Below are 25119 nucleotides of genomic sequence, written 5' to 3' on the forward strand. Positions count from 1 at the left end.
ATATCATGAATAAGCAAGAGTCAGGGGGAAAACGTTGGAAATATCTCGAATATGCTAGAATGAGGGGGAAATGTTGGAAATATGTATCACGGCTAAGCAAAAGTCAGGGGGAAATATCACGAATAAGAAAAAGTAAAGAGATTTGTTGGAAATATCACGAATAAGCAAGAATCTGGGCAAAATGTTAGAAATATATATCATGGATAAGCAAGAGTCAGGGGAAAACTTTGGTAATATGTATCACGGATAAACGAGAGTCAAGGGAAAATGTTGTGGCATATGTACCAATCATTATTTTCCGGCAAATAGCAAGAGTCACAAAGTAACAATCCCGAAAACAATTTTCTGGCAATAAGCAAGAGTGGAGGGGGAGGGAAAAACTCTTTCAAATCTAATCATTGTTAATTTCTGACTGATTTCAAGAGTTAAAAAGCAACTGAGCCGAAGACAATCACTTATTTTCTGACCAATAAGCGAGAGATAAAGTCTTGAAAATATAACCATTGTTACTTTCGGACTGATTTCAAGAGTCAAGAAGCAACTGAGCCGAAAATAATCATTTATTTTCTGACCAATAAGCAAGAGTCAAGAAAAATAAAACCATTGCAAATATAATCATAGTTACTTTCTGACTGATTTCAAGAGTTACAAAGCAACTGTTTTAAAAACAATCACATATTTTCTGATCAATACGCAAAAATCGGAAGGAAAATATGCATAAAAAATAAAAGTTAACACATTTTTTTAACTACATATTGTTTTTTTTTTAATTCTTTTCATTGGTCATTTATTTAAATAATGTGTAATAAAACGGAGCAGTTCGGTAAAATTAGTTAAAACTGTTTGCAGTAGGGATAGTGAACTCCCGGTTATAGAGAACTAAACTTTTGGTCTCTTGAAGATTCACTATAGCGGGGTTTGACTGCAACAATAAAAAGAAATCGAAATTTTTAATGTGTATATCAGCTTAAATATCATTATTAGAGTTCTACTTATATTGCAGAAGCAAAATACAATAGTCTGCAGGAAAAAAAGAAAAAAAAACTAACCTAGGAAGGAAAGAAAGAAAGAAGCATCCACAGGGAGAAAATAGATAAAAAAGAAAATAATCAAAAGGCGTAGTTTGAACTGATCTCCCTTTAGAGTGGAAGGGAAAAAACGAAATGGCCCGACTAATTGCTCAATATGCTTAATAATTTCTCCCCTACCACCCTCAGGGGAAGGATTAGATTGTGGGAGAACACGTGCAACCACCCCCACTTCCCGATTTATAGGACAATTGTTGAATTTTCCCATTCACTTGTTGATAAATTCATCCATCTATTATAGCCTCACCTCACTTGCTGTGATCTACTTGATTTTTCGAATTTAGATTTTTCATTCTATTCTTTTTAATCAGCGTTCGATTTTTCATTGTGTTCATTTCAATCAGCGTTTCAATTCATAACAAAATATCGATAATTTGCCACTATTTCTCTATTTAATACTAGATTGCCTAAGGAAGTCATTTTGACTGCTTTTTAATTTCAATTAGAAAAAACAATGATGTATATAACGACACAAATTCTTAGAATTTTGTGACTTTTTGTACAACACATAATTTTTTTTAATTGTTAATATTTACTAATAACTTGTTATATAACTGTAAATAATATTTAAAAAAATATTAAAAATTAATTTTAAACAAGTTTCTTTAAACATTATTTATTCTTTTACAATCCAGTCATTTTGACTGCTTTTGGGCTACATAGGTATATACTAAGTTTCAGTCTTTCTAGTGTTAACGACACATTCATCAGCAAAATGGGAAATAATTGCATTTCAGTTTAAAGCAGGGGTCTGTTTAGAAGAAATTTGGGTCCGTTAACGGACCCTTCACAAAATATCTTTTCATAAAAACGGACCCTTCACAAAATAATTTATCTTTCAATCGGACCCCTCACAAATTTGTTTGTCTTCATTATTGTTTTGTTAATCGAATAAATCCTTCCCAGGAAGGGGGGGGGAGAAAGACATGTAAACGAACTAAATTTTGTCTTCGGCAAACGCTTCTTCCTTTATTCGTCCGAAATGAATATTCTGCATTCAGCAATATAGGCTAAATACCAAATATCAGTACGTTGCATCGCTAATTTAGTAGCTGCAATTGCTGTTTATTTTTTAAAATTAAATTTTTTTGATTATAATTTTACAGTGTTGAGCATAATCTTGTATGTCTTCACAAATTAAAAACTCCTTAAAAAATATTTTTGCAATAACGAACCCTATTTGCACAAATTCACAAAAGCGGACCCTGGTTGAAAGAATGTGACTTAACGTTTATTTTATATTAACAAATTACGAGTAATTTTTTTCAAAATTTAACAAAAACGGACCTTTCACAAAATGTCTGGACAGACCCCAGGTTTAAAGCCACTTGGCTAAGTTGTGCAGAAATTTTTTACTGTGTGGCAATGAGAAAAACACGAGAGTTATAGTTCGAATCATTACAGGGTTCAGAGGGTTAAAATAGTATAGTGCTTAGAAGGCGGAGCTAAAATTTGTAGATTTGCACTGAAAATTAGAAATGAACAATCTCTAAACTTTAGATCTGTTTCATAGGATAGGTACTAATGATTGATTTCATTCTATAGTGAAAAATATTGCCCTTTTAAAAAGAATAACATTTCACTTAACAGTATTAAATGTTATATTTAACAGTGGAAAGTATTCCATTTGAAAGAGGGAATGATTCTATTTTACAATGGAAAATATTAAAAGAAACTAACTTTTTTGTAAAAATTCAGAGTTGGTAGAGTATTTCGCTGAAATCCGTGAGTAGAAATGATTGCAAGCTTTGTACACTCTTCCCAGCCGGATCTAAATTAAAAAGAAAGAATATTTAGAGAGTCTTTTCTTTTTAGAGAATCTTTTTAATTTCATCAAAATAACAACAAATAATGATTTTTTTTCAAACATTATATTCTGAAAATAATAAACATTCATATGTGAGGAAACAATAAGCATACAGATAAAAATAACTATTTTAGAAAATAAATTTATTCAATTCTGAGGGTCAGTTTGTACACCAGAGTTCAGTTCTCTTAAAGCCTTGCAGGGTGCGTAACCAAATTATTCAACAAAAAATAAGCACCTTTAAAGGACTATTCAAGCACTAAAAAAATATTTTTAAGCACTTTAAAAAAATATTATAGTTAGGCAGGGTTGGAAAGTTTTTGACAATTGACGGTTTTATCTGATTGTAACCGTCATGTATAAAAAAAAAACTTTTGACAATTGTCAAAAATCATGCAATTTTGAATAATGTAAAACGAATGGCGTATTCATATGCTACGGACTGACAATACGCCGAAATAGATTGTGGTTGAATTAATTGTGAAAACGCTGAATAGAGCATTGCATAGTTCGTAGCAAAAATCAACATGGTAAAGAAAAAATGTCATTTTGGAAAAGTGAAAATTAAGCACTTTTTAAAAACACCCAATGGAAAAAGCACCTTTAAGGGCTTTTAAAAAACGAAAATCGAAAATAAGCACCTTTAAGCACTTTTTAGAAACGCTACACACCCAGCCTTGAATACTTATTCAAAGCAATCTTTAAAAAAAAAATTTTTTTTTTTGCAACTCTAGCTCGGGAACACATTTTAACATCGGTCACTTATTTAACAAATTAATAAGTTTAATAATTAATTTTCGGTCAGGCAATTTACGGACAAAAATCTCTCTTAATGTACAAATGCCAAAACAATGATTTTTTTGAATTTTAAAAGCATTCCTATATTATCTCTTTGATAAAAATCGCAATACTATCGTTTTCAATAATTATAGTTACTAATAATCCCGATGTTTTCCACTTTATTATGAATTCTTTTCATTAATGGTCACAATATATTCGCACCGATAATGTGCCTATGTATCGGTATCTATCGGTAGTAGGTGAACTAGTATATTAACTAAATTGTACCTACGTGTACGGACGAGTTGGCGAATTTGGTTTTATGGTCCCAGTAACCGATAAGTATAAATACACGTGTGCGTGTTTATTTATTTTTCTGCTTCGACACTAAAATCCGTTTTTACTATAATTGTATTTATATGTATGATTATATTATACTATGAGTAACAGTTTTCACAAAAACTGACCCTATTTTTTGCGAATTCTCAAAATGAATAAATGTTCCTATTTCACAATTGGATACTTGCAGTTCAAGACGAAGATGACAATACCCGCACACACGTGACCAATGACGTCAGCTCCAGCTGATCGTTTAGAAGCAAAATGGCGTCTGAAAGCTGAGCTAAGTTTCCTCCACATAAGTCAGAATATTAATTAACGTGAGGTTGATTAAATACAGTACAGTATCGCACATCAAATCTTTCTCGTCTACGTTTACTTAACTTAGATTTATTATTTATGTATTTTATCGTAACCGTGATATATTTAAGTTTTATGTACCTGGCAACTTCGATCCATAATTAGTTTGTTTATGTTCTACATGACTTCATGCCTATCTTTGAGATAAGAAATATGTAATGAAATAATCTTAATGAAAGAATCTTTGTGTGAGAATATAGAATGTGTCACTTAAGAGAATTGATATTGGACGGGCTTGGCTTACCCGAAACAGAATGGAAATAAACAGTAGCAAATGTAAACAAATGCTACGTTTCAGCAACCAATCAGGATCGATATAAACACACTACGTCACTTACAGACATCCCATATCACGAAAACTGACCTTATTTTTTGCGAATGCTCAAAATGAATAAATGTTTTTCACAATTTCACAAAAAGTCTAGAATTATTCCTGAAATGTTTACCTCATAAACAGACTGGTTTGAATGATCAATGAAAACAAGGAGAGAAAAAAATTAAGTTCAACAAAGTAGTGGATATATTTACTTAAGAGATATCTTAAAAAGTCTGGGAGAAAAGACGAAAGCACCTTGGCACTTTATTTTTAACAGCTAGCCAGCTACTACTGACTCAGCAGTCCTTCGATCCTTCTACGCGCTTGCCCCTCCACATGCATCTTTTATTCCCAGTACGAGACATCGGAAAACTGTTCTCTCAAGTAGAAAGAAATCAGAATTTCCTATGTGTACACAAGTTGTACTATTTTCATATCCTTTAGATCAGTGATTCCCAAAGTGGTCTATATCGACCTCCAGGGATCGACGACAACCTGCAAGGGGTACATGTCAAGTGAAAAAAAAAATTGGGGCTCCATGAAATTAAAACGGGGGTCAATGATAGTGGGTCTCATATAAGCAGGTCGTGACGTTTAATTTTGGCATTTCATGAATGGAATAATCAACATACACTGATAGTACCTATTTACTTACATTATACTACCTTATCAGGGGTCTGTTTAGAAGAAATTTGGGTCCGTTGACGGACCCTTCACAAAATATCTGTTCATAAAAACGGACCCTTCACAAACCATTTTAACTTTAAAACGGACCCTTCACAAAATATTTTAACTTAAAAACGGACCCTTCACAAAATATTTTATCTTTTAATCGGACCCTTCACAAATTTGTTTATCTTCATTATTGTTTTGTTAATCGAATAAACCCTTCCCTGGTAGGGGTGAGGGAATAAAGGCAGATATAAACGAACTAAATTTTGTCTTCGGCATTCAGCAGTAAATTCTGCGTTCAGCAGTATAGGCTAAATAACAAATATTTGTATGTTGAATCGCTAATTTAGTAGTTGCATTTGCTGTTCATTTTTTAAAATTTCATTTTTTTAATTATAACTTTACAGTGTTGAGCATAATCTTGTTTGTCTTTACAATTTAAAAACTCCTTGAAAAAGTTTTTTTGCAATAACGGACCCTATTTTCACAAATTCACAAAAGCGGACCCTGGTTGAACTTAACGTTTATTTTATATTCACAAATTACGAGTAATTTTTTCACAATTTTACCAAAAACGGACCTTTCACAAAATGTCTGGACAGACCCCTGCTTATAATATAGAGACATATATCTATCTACATTCTACATAATTTATAAAAGTAGCTATGAAGTAAAAATTTTATTAAAATTTAAGATATTAGGTTTATTTTCAGATATATGAAATTGATGTCAAATGTTGATAATTTATTATTAAAGCATCAGGTTCATCCTTCCCACTAAAAGCATTTATTTATTGCTTAGTTATTTTATATATCAGATACTAAATTTTAATTTGTTTCGTTTTAATTAGCAAATGTATAAAATTAACAAATGTATAAAATTAGCATGTGTTTTTTTCTTAAGTTTTTCACACTACACTTCACTACAGTTAGAAATTTAAATCTTTTACAGTGAGCACTATAATATAGCACTATAACATCAGTCAAAACTACATTTGAAATTGATGAATTTACAAAAAAAATCAATATCAGGTAAGCAGGGGGTCTACCCAAAACCAAAAAACATGGCAAGGGGTTTACGAGACAAGAAAGTTCAGGAACCCCTGCTTTAGATGAAGGGGGGAAAAACAAAAGAAAAAGAAGAAAAAAATATTAGTTCTCTAAAGGTGTACCACGAAACCTAAGGGTTCCGCGGAAGGGTTCCTGGTGTTCCGAGGGCTAGGAATCTTCTTTTAACCAGTCATTATTTATATCTAAAACCTGTGATTCAATTTAGATCGAATCAACAATCAATTATTGATTTAATATTTCCGTTATTTTTATGAAATTATTTAATTGTGAAAAAAGAAATCTCACAACAATTGTTTTTTTTAATACCAAAATAATGAATGGAATTATGAAAAAGATATGCATTTATGTAAAAAAAAAATCCGTTAGTATTTCACATTGAATAAAGATAACCTAATTTAACAATGAAGAAGTAACTTTCTCTGATAACCATTCTCAGTGCTTTTTTTTTATCGCTTTTTTATTTTTAATGGAAAACGCATTTCAGCTCATTCGCTTTCAAAATATGCATGAGTTAAAATCAAATTAAAAACTCGAGTAGATGCCGCACCAGACCTGCGAATTCAACTGTCTGACGTAAGACTAATATTGACAAAACGATAGGATGAAAAAATTTTACTCTTCATTCATTGACTAAATATTTTTTTTTAAATTAATGAAATTAAAAAAAAAATTTATTACAGTATTAAACAGAAGACCCAATTTTTAGTTTACGACTGCTAATGTTCAACTCCATAGCCTTGTAATTTTGAAATTACTCCAGAAGACAAGAGGACTCCTGGATCAAGTATTGGGTTGCTTTCGTGGAGGACTTAAATGGAACTAACCGCATTTGCGTTGCATGGTGAGGAACCACGAAAACCTTCCACGGTTAGCCCGACGGCAAGGGGACACTAACACATGATCCATCTACAACTGATCTACGATACGAGCCGGGTGCAGTCGTATCGACCAGTCATCGCTTTGATTCGAACTCGATTCACCTCAGTGGGAGGCGAACTCTCTATCCCCTGAGCCACCACGGCTCAAAATTTAGATCATTACTTAATTTTAAAATAATTAAGTATTACTTAATTTTAAAATAATTAAGTATTACTTAATTTTAAAATAATTAAGTATTTCGTTAATTTAAATATTCACAATTGATAAATAAATTTGTTCATTAAGTTTCGGGGTACCGCCAAAAGAAGGTCGATCATTTAGGATTCCACATTTGAAAAAAAAAAAATAGGGAAACGCGTACTTTATAAAATTTAAAAATAAAAAATCTTGTTTTGGTAGAAGATCTAATACACTCTAATGTTAAAATTGGAAAAGACGTAATAATGTGTTGTAAACTAAGATAGTCTATAGTTTATAGTCTTATACGTCTGTTAAAATTCACGTTAAAATAAGGTAAAGAGCTTGACTAGAAACTAATAATTGAGAACGCTCCCATTAAAATAAGATGTCCAAAAAAAATCTTACTTTTTTGCATGATTTTTCTCTATCCGATTTTATCAAATTTCACGGAATTTTAAAACTGATAGCATAAATTTTATTATTAACATCTTAGATCTGTCTTATTTAAAATATATCAAAACACTTTCAATTGTTTTTTTTTTAGTCTAGTCTAGTATAAATATTGAATCAATATTTTTTTGAGGAAAACATTTCATTTAATTGATAAAATTTTATGCAACTTAATAAACTCACAAAAAAAATATATATATATGCATTTAATAAAGTTTTAAAAAAAATTTGAAGATAACTGCTTAATCAAATACTGAACCAAAATATCGCATAAAAATATATTTTTCATTGAATTGATAAAATTTTATACAACTTCATAAACTTAAAATATATACATAAATGCATTTAATTAAGTTTTAAAAAAATTAATAGATAACTTATTGATAAATTTAAATTAATATTTAACCAAAATAAAGCATAAAAAAACTTTCAGGATTCAGGTAGTAAAAAAAAATTTTTTTTTTTTTGGGGGGGGGGGATTGGGACTTTAACCTTTAAGTCAAATTTAATTCATCGATTTCCTGATGTTTTGGACATTTTGACTTAACTAAAGTAATCGAGAATTTTATCAAACTGCAAAAATCAGGGAAACTTAACATTTCCTGTTTTCTTCCATATTGATGATAAAATTCCCTGATCTGAACCACCCTAAAAAATTTCACATAAAACAAAAAAACTAATGTAGATGGCGATATATTTCGCTCCTATTAAAACTCACGTTGAAATGAGCCACAGATAACGAGATATCTCGCCTCGATTAAAATTTTCGTCAAAAATAAATAAATAATAATCGTTACGTAGAAAAACAAGATAAAACGTTCTTATTATTACGCAACATTAAGAAAATAGATGATACATAAGCATAAGCATACATAGAAGGTGCACGAAAGACGGAATAATCCGACCGTAAAGATGAAAGTGTTAAAAATCACGAATAAATCTGATCAATAAATAAAACTTCTGGACCAGAATTCTTGATTTATTTAGTCCCTTTCATAGTTTACATAGAAAAAAATAGTTCATTTTCTTTCTTTTTTTAAATAAGAGACTTAAAAAAATAAATATACACGATTAAAATATTTCTTTTAAAAATATTTTTTAAAAAAATTGAGCTCTGGACCAGAATTCTTGATTCATTCAGTTTCTTTCATAGTTTACATTAAAAAAAAAATAGAAAAAAAAAATCATTCATTTTTTTTAAATAAGAGACTTAAAAAATTTATATACACAATTAAAATATTTTTAAAAAAATATTTACCGCTGTATCGATTCACGATATTCAAAACCTTAATGAGAATTAAGTATAAGTAAACTTAAAAACTAAATTTTCATTAAATATTTAATTAAACACATCGTATTCTAAATCTCGCTCGTAAGCAAAATTATGAAAATTTAAAAAAAGTTAAGTGAAAGTTTGGAGGAGAAAATTTAAAAAAAATAATAAATACTCAAACAACTCTAAGCTGCAGTCAATAGGTGTCGCTCAAATATTACGTAAGCTATTAAGAATTTTTCCTACGTAATCCCTAGCTTATCAAAATTAAAGCATATCTCATATCGAATAAATATTAAGAAATACAGACACCGGAACTTAAATTTCAAAATCGGAAAACTTTAGTACTTAACGGATTACAACGATTATTTAATTTTAAAAACGTCTAATTCATCCTCTTCCATATTATTATCACACTTCTGAAAAAGGCGACGAACTGGATGACCTCAGACTTTACAGCCCAATAAAGTTACAAAAAAAAAAAAAATGAAAGAAAGAAAAGAGAGAAAAAAAGAAATAGAAAACCTAAATATAAACTTCTCAGGTCTAATATAAATATGTTTATTGTAAACAATAAATCTTAATCGCATTTTGATAGCACCTTCTACCTTTCTGCGGGAAAACAATAGAGCGCAGCTGATTCTAAAGAAAAAGAATGAAAAAAAAATTAGAAAACGCGACTGACAGCGGTGACCTCGCAACCGGAGGACCAGATTTTGAGCAACGGAAGTGAACAAACCGGTGCGGCGGCAGAGCTCTCTTTGTCCAGCAGTCAACCCTCTCTGTTGTCTCCCGTAGGCAGTACAATGAATCATTTCTGGTCAGACTATTTCTTTTCCGCAAACAGCCTCTCAGACTGGTTGACGAATTTATTTTTTTTCCACGTATCTGTTTCAAAAATGAATTTTAGAGTGTTAAATAAATAAATTAATGAAAAAAACAACACAAATCCCGAAAAAAAACGGTTAAAAACTACTCATGTTTAGGAAATTTTAGAAATAAAAACTTTTTAACACCGTCAATTTTAAAATACAAAATTGAATAAGACACAGAATTTATAGTCAATGACTTAGAAATTTGGATCATTCTATAGTTTTAATTTATGTTACTTATTTATAGGTCTATAGCAGTGTTTCCCAACGTGGGGCCCACGCCCCACCGGGGGGCAATTTGATTGCAAAGGGGGGCAATTCAAAAATGGACTCAACATGAGTTTAAACCTTTTGCTCTGGGCCATTTAAATGCAATGCGAGATTTCGGTGACAAAATCGAAAGAAAAAAGCAAATTCTTAAATAATTGCGGTCAATAAATATTATGTGACTTAGGGATTTTTTAAGCGACAAACCTGAAATGAAGTATCTGTTTACAGTCGATGGTAAAGCATTTGTGAGTTATTTAGCCAATATCTTTGAAAAACTGAATATATTAAATAAGAAACTTCAAGGAACAAATAAAACTCTTGTTGATGCAAAAGCGAAGATATTTGGCTTCATTACCCTTATTGAGTTATGTCAGAAATATATTAACAACAAAAACTTTGAACAGTTTCATTGGCTCCAAAAATGTGAAGTAAATGATACCGCTTTACTTGTTATTGTCTATCATCTGAAAATTCTATCGGCTGATTTAAAAGAAAGATATTCTGATTTAAAACAAATTTATTTTCCAACATGGATGTTGCAGTCCATGTTAGTGGATTTGTCTGATATATCAAATATATCAAGAAGAACTTGCAGAAATGCAAAATGATGAGTCAGTTAAAACTTTATTTAATATGAAAGGAGTGATGGCATGGCTTCGTGAGGAAACAGAAAACAAATACCCAAATTCAATCAAATGTGCAAGAAAACTATTGTTACCGATTCCATCTTCATATTTAGCTGAATGTGGATTTAGTGCTGTAAATGATTTTATTGGTAAAAAAAAGAAATCGTCTAGATATAACACAACGGGGAGACTTGAGACTGAAGCTAACCAAATTGGAACCTAAGATAAAATCTACGTGCAGCAAGCATCAAGGGCAAGAATCTCACTAAATTAAAATATTAAATTATTATAGAAAAATCTTTATTAAAATTATTTCGAATTTGAATTTTAGTTTTTCATTATATGTTCTGAAAATTTACTTACTTTGTTTCGCTAACAATTTCCTAAGTTTCTTAAGTGAACAGTTCGATTTTCTAATATTAAAAATTATGTATATGTTACATAAGGGGGCATAAGAATTTTAGAAAGGCTTAGGTGGGGCATGGTACAAAAAAGGTTGGGAAACACTGGTCTATAGTATAGTTTCTTTAGTTTTAATCATTTAAATGACGTAGTATTTAAGAAAATAGGGTTATTTTTTTGAGAAATAACCTTCGAAACTATTAACAAATGCCGTGGTACAAGAAATAGCATTTAATACATCCGTTTTATCTTCAAAACATCATAAATATTCAAAGCAAAAGATATTTCCAAGTCATGATAATCCAGGGCTAAACATAACTTAAAATATCGTTTGATATATTTTAAAATATAATAGAAGTAAACTCTATAATTTTTATTCTATTCACAAACAGGAGAGAATTGAAATATTTGTTCGAAAATAGAATCTACAAAAAGTCAAAAAATATATATCCTAAAAAGAACTAAAAGGAAATACTCATTCACATTTACTAAATTGCCCAAAAAAAAGAGAATTCTTAATATTTATTAGTAACCGGAAGTCGTTGCGGTTGTAACTTCAACAAAGGTTATGGAAACTAACTTTCTGTAATTAGTTATGGTTACGAACATAGGCATGTTTTTTTTTCTTCCAATTTTTCTTAAAACCGAATAACCTTTGAAACTAACTATAAATGTATATGTCGCAATACTAAAAATCGTATGTAGTATTCAACTTTTAGATTCGATTCTTCGAATGTGCTAATTAAGCGCAAGCGATATTTTATTTTACTTGTGTAGTATGCCAAATTGAAGAACGATATTTTAAACAAAGAAAACAAAAAAAAATTCCCCCCGAATAAATAACCTTTTTTTTCACCGGCGTTTGAATTTTCACCGCAAAAACTTTAGCCGCAAATTGGAAAGTGTATAATATAGTTGGTTGAGTAATAAAAAAGTTAGTTTGATTTTACTTCCTTAAGTATTTCTTCAGACGTCTGAATTAAAAGCCAATATAAAATATTTTGCATGAAAATTTTATTTAAAGCTAATTTTCTTTCAAAAAATTATTTTTAATCAATTTCTTTTATTTAATAATAATCTAAACATTTTTGAATTTTAAAGTACGTAAACTTAATTTAAAAACTATAAAATTCAAATGATTTAAACACCGAAATATGAAAAGAAACGGCCAAATAGCCGACTGCACTCACAAAACCCGAGAAAATGTAGAAAAAGCTTATTTTTTGTCGTATTCCTTAGAAACTTTTTGCCAGATTTTAAGTGAATTTAGGATTTTGCCATTTGAAATTACATAATTTTATCTAATACTAAGGGTCTTAAAACTTTTAACCGTTTTCTTGACTAAACCATATAAACTATATTATATAGGATACGGCTATGTACCATAAGACACATAAGATAAATAATACTCAAAAAAGTGAATTTTTGTGTCTAATTTCATCACTGAAAATATCATCTTCATCAATGGGATACTCTCAACTGGAGAAGAAGACAGCTGATACACAATTACCTGACCTATAACCTCAGCGCCAGTTGATTATTTATAAACAAGATGGCGTGTTAACGTTACAGCGATTAGGCTTGTCTTATTGTCGGTTTCTTTTCGCTTAAAGAAAATTAATAGTTCATTTGTTTTTGTGTTTTATTTATTAATCATATACTTCATTAATTTACAAAAATTCATTAGTTACGAAAACAATAATCAATTAAGAGATCGAATATCGAATTTATATTTGACGGACTAAGCTTACTCGAAATAGAATGGAAAAAAAAACAGTTGCTATGATAAACAAATGGCACGTTTCAACGGCCAATCAGGATCGATACCCCCGATGACGTCGCTTGCGGGCATCCAATTTCGTTACTAAAAATATCGTCTGCACTCATTAATTTCGGAACTAAAAATATCGTCTGCACTCAATAATTTCGGAACTAAAAATATCGTCTTCACAGTCATAAAATAACTAATTTGAGAGCGCAAAAATCCCTCTTTTCAACACGCTGTACAAACATGACTTGGCTTCCTAGTTTAATTCATGTGATAAAGATAATCTTAGTTCATTTTGTAGCGGCCATCTCTGCTTTGAGATTTGTTCTGAAACGAGATCCCCATTATAAAATGATTGAGCCATTTAGGAGGGAGAAAACGCTCAGGAAGTGACAATTTCTTTTAACAAATACTTAGGATAGAGAAACGGAAATCGCCATTTCCGATTATTTTCCTTACAAGATTGCAAAGTAGTCAGCATAATTATGCTAACAGAAACCCTGGGAAGGTCATCCTTCTCTTCGACACTTCTTCTCTTGAGTAACGGAAAAGAAGTTTCCAGAATGAAATGCAGTCACGCAAAGCATGAAATCGCACTCCACTGCCTCACTAACTGCATGAGCAGGTAATGGCGCGAAAATTGCACATCAATGTACCACGTAATTACCTCACTCGCTGAAATTCAATTACTATTTCAGCTAATTGCCCGTTGGCAACGAATTGCACCTATTCCAATAGCTCAGGAACGGTGGTACAGGTTCATTCCAGGCGACGTATTTGAGATAACTATAACCATTAAAAGTAAAATTCAGGTTTTAAAAATGCTGAATTTTATCAAGACACAGTTTACTTATCAGTTACAGGGATCAAGAAGCTAAGTATGCTAACATATAAGAACAACGGGAAATTCTGGCTTACACGGGTCATCCCTTGCAGATAATACACATAGAACGACTATACCTTAACAATAATAATTTATATCGAATACGATAACACAATCAATATTGATAACGATAAGTATCGAATACGACATTGTCGCCATCGATTACGTTAAAAAATGATCGATTACGTAAAAATAAGTAATACAATCATAAAATCAAGAAAAAGACATCATAATTTGCCATATATAAATTTAGCGATGAGTAGTACAATGAAATTTTCATTATGCACAAATCCTTTCCTTACAAATAGTCAAAAAAAAATTTTTTTTAACTAAGAATTGAAAGAAATAAACAGAATTTTAACAAGGCATTTATTAATAGGAGATCGTTTGGAAATGAGTGGAATTAAGCAAGAATGCCTTAGATTCCTTTCTTTCTGGAATCTTAATCAACAGTGAATTTAAATTCTTCCCTATTATTTTCCTTTTTAATTCATTTAGCTGAAGAATACATGATCGAACAGCAAACTAAATTGAAAGATATTTCTTACAGAAACAATAGGAGTACATAACATTTATAGAACGTTTACTATTATCGTTTTACTTTTTAAGCATCAGTACTCTGTGTCCTTCTGATGCAAGAAAAAAAAATAGGATAGATTTGAGAAATGACCAGCAACAAATAAAATTGACGCCCTTTTGTAGATTCATTTTCCTCCTTTTATTACAATAACAAATAATAAGCAGAACTTAAAACAAAGATCATTCCAGTTAGTAAAAAAAAAAATTAAAAAAAAATAAATTTATGTTTATTCGTCAAGGAAAATAAAACAAAAAATTAAAAACTCAGTTTTTGTGTCAAAAACTTAAAGCTAAGCTTTAATTCTTAAATATGTAACACTATTTATTCTGTTGCAAATAATTAACTTTAAAACGGGCAAATAGCTGAAATATTTGAAAAAAATTATTTATAAACTTTAGGGGAAACTGCCAATTTGGCGAGATTTTTTCACAAAGATAAAAATAATTCTTATTAAAAAATAGTTCTCCTTCTTTGTAAATGTTTGTGAGCCCAGATAATGCAAAAATAACTTTTCATCAATTTAAAAAAACAAATAAAAATTGATTTCAAAAGATTTGTATTTCCATAAAATTTCAATTTTACCTCATATCGACATTTTGAACCACCATTTTCATAATTAGTATAGACTACAGTGCTTGCTAAAATAGGCTTAAATTAAACTAACAGTCATGCATAACTGTTACAAACTCACAAAAGTATGAAGTAAATGCTACCTAATATAAACATATAATACCTCTTATGAATCCCTACTTCCGCCTTGTCACCAACTGTCACAATTTTACGAGCCCCTCTCCCCTCCAAGCGTGACAATCATTCGCAGACGACCCCTAGCTAAAATTTCGTTAACTTTCTCTGTTTTAAATTGCCTATACTTTTAACACGCCAGATGGACGCGTGTTAAAAGTATAAGCAGATAAGATTTGATTAAAAGAGTTAATTAACGATTAATTAAATTCAAGTTAGGTATGCTCGAGTTTATACATAAAAATATACTCATAGAACTGCATTATTCAGAACATTTTAAAATAAAATAAAAAGAAAGGAACAGAAAAAAATAAATTATAAGTTATTTAAACAGGACCTATTCCCGCATTCAGTAAATATCAACAAACAGAAACGAACCCGTAAGTTCGGGGAATAAATACACGTTATAAAGATGTTTATTTCCACGAAATACACTTTGGGAACACCTGCCCGGTGACGTCAGCACTTCAACTGACGTCACGACTGTATTGACGTAAGGGCGGGAAGTTATCCCTGCTATGAGATTTCAGACATGCCAGGGATAGCTCACATCTTCGACAACCGATGCGCGGGAAAAATATGAAACAGAATCGTCGCCAATCGTCTTCATTTTATCACTGATATTTGAGGAGCGTGTAAAGAATAAGTGGTGATGATTAATTTTTGTTTTTTTATAGTTCTTTAAGATGCATAAGAGAAAATATAACAATGTTTAAATTTAAAATACTCATGTTGGGTTAAAGCTGATATGCTACTTAGAACTACGTTATTAAATAAAATTTTTGTACTTAGAAATTGTTTTAAAACGTCCATTCCTCTAATAGAATTCTGATACACATTTTAATTAAATATATAAAAAGTTGAATTAAAAAAAAACACTGGTAATTTATTTTTAGAACGGTTTGTACGCGGTCCTCGCCTTCTTGTTAAATATTTGCATTAACAGGGGTCTGTTTAGAAGAAATTTGGGTCCGTTAACGGACCCTTCACAAAATATCTTTTCGTAAAAACGGACCCTTCACAAAATGATTTTTCTTTTAATCGGACCCTTCACAAATTTGTTTATCTTCATTATTATTTTATTAATCGAATAAACCCTTTCCCAGGGCAGAAAACAAGAAAGATGGATGTGAACGAATTAAGTTTTGTCTTCGGCAGACGTTTCTTCCATTATTCGTCCGAAATTAATATTCTGCGTTCAGCAGTATAGGCTAAATACCAAATATTTGTATGTTGCATCTCTAATTTAGAAGCAGCAATTGTTGTTTATTTTTTAAAATTTAATTTTTTTAATTATAATTTTACAGTGTTGAGCATAATCTTGTATGTCTTTACAATTTAAAAACTCCTTGAAAAAGTTTTTTTTTTTTTTTTGCAATAACGGACCCTATTTGCACAAATTCATAAAAGCGGACCCTGGTTGAAAGAATGTGAGTAATTTTTTCACAATTTAACGAAAAACGGACCTTTCACAAAATGTCTGGACAGACCCCTGATTAATAATTCTTAATTATTATTTCTAACTCAGTTGAAATGCTCTAAGTATAACAAAGAATTCTTAACTTTATTCAAAAAACTGCCACATTTAATATTTCTGCAACGATAATTTTTTTCTTCATAATTTATAAATTAAAACAAACTACTCAAAATCTAGAAGACTTCCGGATATTTATAATTAATTTTTATTGTAAAATTATGCAATGTGTCTTTAATTTCAGTTCATGAATTTTATAGAACTGATTAAACACTTATTTGACAAAGGTCATTTGACGATTATTTTTCGCAGACTCCTTTCAAAATGATTGCACACCCTTATTACACTTTTAAATGGACCCTTACATCACACTATTACACTGTCCTCTACAGAGACCATTGCATGAGTAAAATGTATCTATAAGAGTAATAGAACAACAAAATACAAGAATGTATTATACAACGTAATGAGTAGATAAATACAAAACGCAAGCGAAATATCACCAAAGACTACTGTATGTATCAGTAGAATGCATCAATAAGCATCATAGAAAGACGCAAGCCTCTCGACAAACGAGATTTAACAAGAAACTACAGTATCTCATGTATAGGTTTATTTTTTATTCCTAATGCCCAGCTACGTTAACATTTCGTCAATTAAGACATTTACAGGGCAGATTTGTTGGTCACTCTTTCAAGGGCACCATATTAGGTGGGCCAACGTTACTCCCACAGTAAGGACAGATTGTACAGAGAATGAAAGAACATCCATGCCTTGAACGGGATTCGAACCCAGAACTTTCTGATACAACTGCCCTGTGTAGTGCCAGCCGGTCGGTATAAATAAAACGTATCTATAAGTATAATAGAAGAACAGAACGCATTAAACAATATAGAGTATGAATAAATCTATACATAAAGCAAACACGATATAACAGCTGCTACTACATAATGTATGAAAAAAATGCATGGGAACAACGAAAACTATAAAATGTGCAAGTAAAACGTCACAATGTGAGAAGTAAATGCAGCAATGCATTCTAAAAAGCAAGTTCCCCGACAAACACAGGAACTACTGAATGACAAGAGTAAAATACATTAATGTAAAAATTATGGCAAGTCCTAAGCCATAGAACGTAGACAAGTCTTTGGTCATTATACGCAGGAGCGTAAAATGCAGGTCTGAAAGCCTATATAAAAAAACAAAAGAAAAACAGGGACTAAAAGCATTCTGTTAAGGTCTTTTTTTCGAGAAAAATAAAATATCTGTATTTACCAAGATTTTTTTCTATAATTATAGCATACATGCAAAACTGCTTCTTTCTCGAGAAAAAGTAGATATTGTTGAATATTTTATTTAAAAAAAAATGAACAGATTTAGTCCTTCGGAAAACTAGCTATAAGTAAAATGATTTTATCACCACTTATTTCGCGTTTCCCACTCGCTTTCACCACTGGTATATAACGACGTCTGAATATAATAACGTATGAATAAATGCATATAAATAAAACGTAATATAACGTATAATAACGCATGACAAGACTTGACTATAATTAAGAAAATTTCTGATAAAACCACACAACATAATTTATAATAAAACAAGAGGAGAATAATTCTTGAACCGTAAATCGTCTTATAAGTCAATTCTTTACAAAACTCCAATTTATGAAAACCATTTTAGGCAGCTTGACACAAAAATGATCATAAGAAGAATGAGGAGAATATTAAAAACGAAGAAGACACGTGGTTCGATGAAGCGATGCGCAGAAGATGACAAGAGACCTCCTAAACTAAAGACAGGAAAACAATTGTTGAAAATTGCCTGCCTCATAATTGCACCTCTCAACTCAATCTCTGGACCAGACACAGATAAAAAAAAAAGAACTTTGCTAGGGGAAGTCAACCGTGGACCTTCGTAAGCCAGTTTTTAAATACGAATATGTATCACTTCAATAAGTCTTGTTATTCTGACTCGTTCAGAATTGCATCTTCCATTACGTTTTAGATAATAAAAGAAAATAATCATTAATTACTTTCTATTTTGCGAATATGTATCACTTCTATAATTCTTGTCACCTGACTCGTTCAGAATTGCATCTTCCATTACGTTTCAGATAATAAAAGAAAATAATCATTAATTATTTTCTGTTATACGAATATGTATCACTTCTATAATTCTTGTCACCTGACTCGTTCAGAATTTCATTTTCCATTACGTTTTAGATAATAAAAGAAAATAATCATTAATTATTTTTAATTAAAAGAATATGTATCACTTCGATAATTCTTGTCATCTGGCTCTTTCAGAATTGCATCTTCCATTACATTTCAGAAAATAATCGTTGATTATTTTCTACAGCATGCATAGGTTCCCGCATCGGACGCTATCACGATCAATGGGGGTGGAGATTTTTAAGGGGCGACGGCAAATAGGATTATAGAGGATTGCTTACAAACTGTACATGAAATAAGTAGATTACAGTATACATTAAAATCGAGTATAAATTAAAATTCAAAAATTTTTGTTTGGTGTAAGATGAAATTCCAGCATAGGCAGCAGAAATATTAAAATTATTCCAATCTCTGTCATGAGATAAGATATAGAACTCATGCCAATGTCCCTATTACGAGCTGTAATACTTTCTCACACACTTCTGGAGCCATAACTTGAAGTATCATATCATATACATGTACCATTACTCGAAACAAGTATGATAGTATGCAACACCATAACACCGCTTATGATTAAAATTTCTACAGCCATATTTTATAGAAAGAAAAAAACTAAATCTAATTACTCCGTAACTATAAGTTTTTATTTCTATAGAAATACAAAATTATTCTAAATAAATACTTAACGTATAACTTCAACTAAACTCTGCTTAAACTATCACTGGAGATTACCTAACAAAATGAGTTTAAATTAATATTTCACGTGTTATGTAGTTTACTATTCTTCTAATATTTTCCCTACAAATCAAAATATTAAGATTCAAAATGGGACTAACTATTAGTTATTGTTTTGTCTTTGTAGGGGAGTTGTGAAAAATACTTGGCCGGTGATTCAAAAAAGGTTAGGAAAAAGTTCAAAAGCTTCATGAGAATTAAGTTTCTTTACATTTTGTTCTCTCTAATTTTTATTATTTAGATGTTACGATTTATCGAATCGAATCTTAAATCATAAACACAAATGATGAGAAACGCATCTTACACAGGCGCAATTTTCAATCAACCAATCAATAAAAATTATAAAGAGGGGGGGGGGAAGATTAACGAGTATTTCCCTTTCACTACATGACATTCAATAGAATTTTTTAAAAAAAAGGAATATATCTGAAAATAAATTAATGCGAGGAAAATATATCGTTCTTACCTGTGCCCCGGAGACAGTATCGCGATACGACGAGTTTTTGTTTTTTTCTTTTTTTGACATAAAAGAAACAATGCAAACATTTCAAAGCAGCCCAGCCAAAAAACAAACGTGTTTCTTAGAAAGCAAAAGGCAATAACGCACGCATCAAGGGTTCTATAGGTTGTCTCTACTTTACGAACGTTCCCGTCGGCCTTCAGGGCATTTTTATGATTCAGTCGCAATCATTTTTTCCAACTAATCGCATGAAATGATACGCCTTTCTAACTTTTCTACAAATCATGCTCAATGAAATCTCAAAAATCGTGAAGGGAGAAAATGATTCAGACCTTCTCGGCATCCCAAATTTTCCAATTTCTATAATAATCGACAATAAATTGTGTAGAAAAATATCGTTTGCATTAATTTCATTTGCAAACGAGTTTCAAAGAAAATTAATGCAAACGATAATTTCATTTGAAACGCGTATTAATATTTATTTACCTTAATATTTATTTAATAGTCAAAAAATGATAGCAACATAAACAACAATGATATAGGTTTTACAGTAGGGTTAAATATTATTCTTTTTCTGGATGCTTGAAATACTCTTGAATAGTTTGAGAAACTCCATCATTTTGAAAATACATTGAGATCGATATTACTCGGAATTTAACGAATCATAATTAATTAAAACTACAGAAAAAAAAATTCTTTTAAATTTTCATTAACCTTCTAAAATATATAATTAAATTAGGATTAAGTGCAAAGATTCTGTAGAAAAGAAGTTCTATTATTGAGAATAAATTAAGAAAAAAAAAATCATTTGCATCAAGAACGATTAAGATCGTTTGCATAAATTTCTTCGCAAACGTGTTTCTATCATTCATATTCGATTCGCCCTAAATATTTATAAGTAGCCTAATCATTCAAATTCCATAATCAGAAAATCATATGTAAGATAAATAACATCAACATGATATAGATTTTTAGAAAAATATAGATTCTCTTACCTTAGATACCTTAAATACGCTCGAATAGTTTGAAGTTTGAGATACTTAATATAATTCTGTGATTACATTAAAGTCAAGAAATCAAAAAAATCTAAGGTGATTAAAAAAAAAATTTCTTCCAAATTTCGTTAATTTTCTAAAATAAAAATAAGTAGAATAAAATTTAATGAAATCAGAATAACTCCAAAGATCTAGCAGAGACAGCAGTTTCATCAGTCTGATTATTGAAAAATAATGACAATATTTGATGTTATTTTGATAACGATGAATTCTGGAACATTTTGATTTAATCAAAACTGGTAATTCTGACTAATATGGATAATGCAAATTCAGCTACCTGTTTAATGAGGTAAGCGGAAACACATTTAAGTCAAGCACACAGAAATTAAATTTACAGTAGTTCTTCCTTCGAGAGTTTTTACTTACGAGTAGAAAATGAAAGCATGTATTGATCAATTTCATAAATGGCAACACCGTCCATTCAGATAATGTTTACAACTTCTTTTTTTTTTTTAAAGCGCAATTAAATTATGTTTACTTACGAGTAGAAAATTAATGTATGTATTGATCAATTTCATAAATGGTAACACTGTCCATTCAGATGTTCATAACTTTTTTTTTAAAACGCAATTAAATTATGTTTCTTTTATACGTTTACAGGTTTCGTTTCAGGAAAAATTTGCGTCCGTTAACGGACACTTCGTAAAATATACCTTAAAAAACGGATTCTTTACAAAATATTTTATCTTAAAAGTGGAGTCTTCCGTTTTATTATAAAACGGGCTTTTCCCAGAGTATTTCCTTAGAAAAACACAAAATATTTTATCTCAAAAAAAGGTTTCTTCACAAAATACATCATTTTGAAAAAGGATTTTTATGTACTCAGCACAAAAATATCGATTCACAAAATTAAGAGTTGCTTTAGTATCATTTAATCCAAACAGGGTCTTCCATAAAAAAGTCTGTATTCATTATTTTCACTCTTCATTATATTCACTTTAACACAAAGAAATAAAACTTGCAAAAAAAAAAAAAATATGGAAAATTCAAAATTTAAACAGTTTAAAAGTTAAAAGCTAATTAAGGAAAAAAAATACAATCAAAACAATTGAAGAATAACGCGAAAAATATAATTCCGTTTATAATATATTTTTACGTAAATTGTTTCCAAAAATATCATTTCATTTAAAAGACTACATTTCAAACCACACTCAAACGAGCCAACATGTAACTAAAGTTAATTATATACTCACCGGATATCCAGCAGTTTCATGAAGTACCCCTCATCCCTTTGATGGCATTTATTAGACGATAATTATAGGATTTTTACTTTTTTTTTCAAAACCTGTTTCTACTTCACCCCCTGCGGCAAAAGTCAAGAAAATCATCTACCATCGGTTGCCTAACTGTTCAAGATCATCCCCCGGAAACGGTGAACAGGAGGCAAAAAAACAATTGGTCTTCATTGGAAGAAAGAAAAAAACTGCTAAACATAGCTGATACCATACCAAACGTTAATACTAATTATATAATGGCAGAATCTCATGAATATTTGGAATTACATTCTTAATAGTAAGCGTTTTTTTAAAAGTTCTTAAAGGTGCTTATTTTCGATTTTTGTTTTTTAAAAGCCCTTAAAGGTGCTTTTTTCATTGGGTGTTTTTAAAAAGTGCTTAATTTTCCCCTTTTCAAAATGAGACTTCTACTTTGCCATGTCGATTTCTGCTAGGAATTATGCAAAAAGACACAGCTCACATTGTTCTATTCAACGTTTTCACAATTAATTCAACCCAAATCTATTTCGGCGTATTATCAGTCCGTAGCGTATAAAAACGCCATTCGTTTTACATTATTCAAAATTTCATGATTTTTGACAAAATCAATGCGAAAACCGTCGAAAATGTTAAATGTCAAAAACAAGATAAAATCGTTGATTGTCAAAAACTTTCCAACCCTGCCTAATTATGATATCTTCTTAAAGTGCTTAAAAATATTTTTTTAGTGCTTAAAAGGTGCTTATTTTTTGTTGAATAATTTGGCTACACATCCTGTAAAAGATTCTAAATTAACAAATCACAAACTAAACATATAGACGGCTGCATATCACATATTGAATTTAAAATTAAAAATAGCAAACTAATTTTTATAACCAAATACTGTTATAAGTATGAATACTAAAACCCAAATCTAAATTATACATAAAGTTTAAAATTCCGCTTAACAGTAAAATAAATAAATTGAAAAGAGTTTTTACAAAAAAATAAAGAGTATTAGTGGAAAAACTGTTAATTCAGTCTGAATCGTTTAAATTTCAGCTTTCTGATAACAATTATTGCATTGGTCATTTTTAGTTTCTACCATTTTGTCCGTTTTTTCCACTTTCTTCCAACGTCTTGAAAGTAATGCGAACCTAGATATTGGAAGAACCAATTTCTTCGAAGAAATAAGCTTTTTTTTCCCCGCAAACCCATGCTTCGTAAATATTTACAAATTAAATCAATGTGCTTTTCATTTTCACAAAACTACGGCTTTACTTCGAATCCACTTTTGCACCATTTTCATGATAAACATAAGGGGCACTAATTAAAGATGGTCAAAATTTTACTTTACAGTCATAAGCAACTGTTACAAACTCACAACAGCCATAAAAATATTAAATTTTAAATTACTTAAGTAGGCGAAAATCACTAGATTTTTTATCATTATTATAACTGACGATTCTAACTGTTTATAACTTATTATACGATTATTGCTTATTATATTATAAAATTATATACTGTACAGCCAGTTGTGATTTGTAACTTTTGTGCAATTTTTTTATAGTAAAAATACATTCATTTTTTTTTATTAGTGGTACACAGCGTTACAAAAAATTTAGAAAGGGTACACAAAAGTCATAAAATTGGGAAACGCTGAATGAAGGGGTTAAAACATAGGAGCGCTCTCTTGACCAAACTATTGGGACTATATTTCCCAGATTGTGACTACCCCCTATATTTTCGTGGGTCGGCTATGTTTATTTAGAGGAAGTACGTTTTTGCGTCTGATATCGTAACTTAGAATATCGTCTGCACATATTTGCAGTCACCCCTTTAAACCATGAAGATCGAGTACTAGAACGTGAAAACTCATTCATTAGATCAAAAGTTATTTAAGGTTGTCAGTTTCCTTATTTAGGTTACTCCATATAATGTCCGAATCTTTAAAAAACAGTTGAAGCACTTAAATCTATCACAGTATCGAGTAATTAACATTTAAGTCAAAAACTATGTATAGCAATAAAATAACTAATCGTGGTGTTGGACAAAATTTATTACGCGCAAAAAAAAAAAAAAAACTGTAGAAGTGATGATTTAAACAAAAAAGAAGAAGAAAAAATGTGGGGCAAAAATTTTATCTTGTTAACAAAAAACTCAGTAAACGCGAGTAAAAAAAGAATTGTCGCGAGTCAATACTAACTTATGAAAACTCCGAACAAAGAGAAGAATTCCAAGCATTCCCACAAAACCCAATCGTTCGTTAAAGATGGAGAAAAATTAGAAAAATGATGGGGATATTCGGAGCATCAACAGATAGAATAATTTATTTGAGCGGGTATTGGATTTTTTTTTTTTTTTTTTTCCTCTCTTCAAAACAGTCAATTAAAATTTCTCTTGCATTGATTTTTTTTTCGTTCTCGGTGACTACTTTCAATTTTTAATAAAGAATTCAATCTGAATAAACACAACATTACGAACGATCTTTTGGTCACGGCGATAAAAAAAATAATCTAAAATCTAATCGAATTAAGCGGATTTAAGTGTTCACTAAAATGACAAAGAAAAGTCAATAGATCAGAAAATTTATTACTGTGTAGCAAATGCATTAGGATTTTTGAGAGAAAAAAAAGCAGAAATAACCAGGGTTTGAAAAAACCCGGGGATT

The 25119-nt window shown here is 30.3% G+C and overlaps 1 protein-coding gene across 19 annotated transcripts in view; it reads right to left on the reverse strand.

Annotated features, from left to right (window-relative positions):
* LOC107448298 (TEA domain transcription factor 1 homolog scalloped) overlaps positions 1–25119 on the reverse strand; it is a 111980-nt gene that overhangs the window by 71813 nt on the left and 15048 nt on the right. For 13 of the 19 annotated variants that reach the window (XM_071182159.1, XM_071182158.1, XM_071182172.1 and 10 more), the window contains exon 2: positions 2769–2859. The exons of 5 other annotated variants lie outside the window; for them this stretch is intronic. The gene's annotated coding sequence lies outside the window, so the exon portion shown is untranslated. Of the gene's footprint in view, positions 1–2768; positions 2860–4902; positions 4918–25119 lie in introns of those variants that run through there. One more of the 19 variants, XM_071182155.1, reaches the window with a different exon arrangement.

The sequence above is a fragment of the Parasteatoda tepidariorum genome, chromosome 6 (genome assembly GCF_043381705.1).
Source record: "Parasteatoda tepidariorum isolate YZ-2023 chromosome 6, CAS_Ptep_4.0, whole genome shotgun sequence".
In the NCBI taxonomy this organism is placed as follows: domain Eukaryota; kingdom Metazoa; phylum Arthropoda; class Arachnida; order Araneae; family Theridiidae; genus Parasteatoda; species Parasteatoda tepidariorum.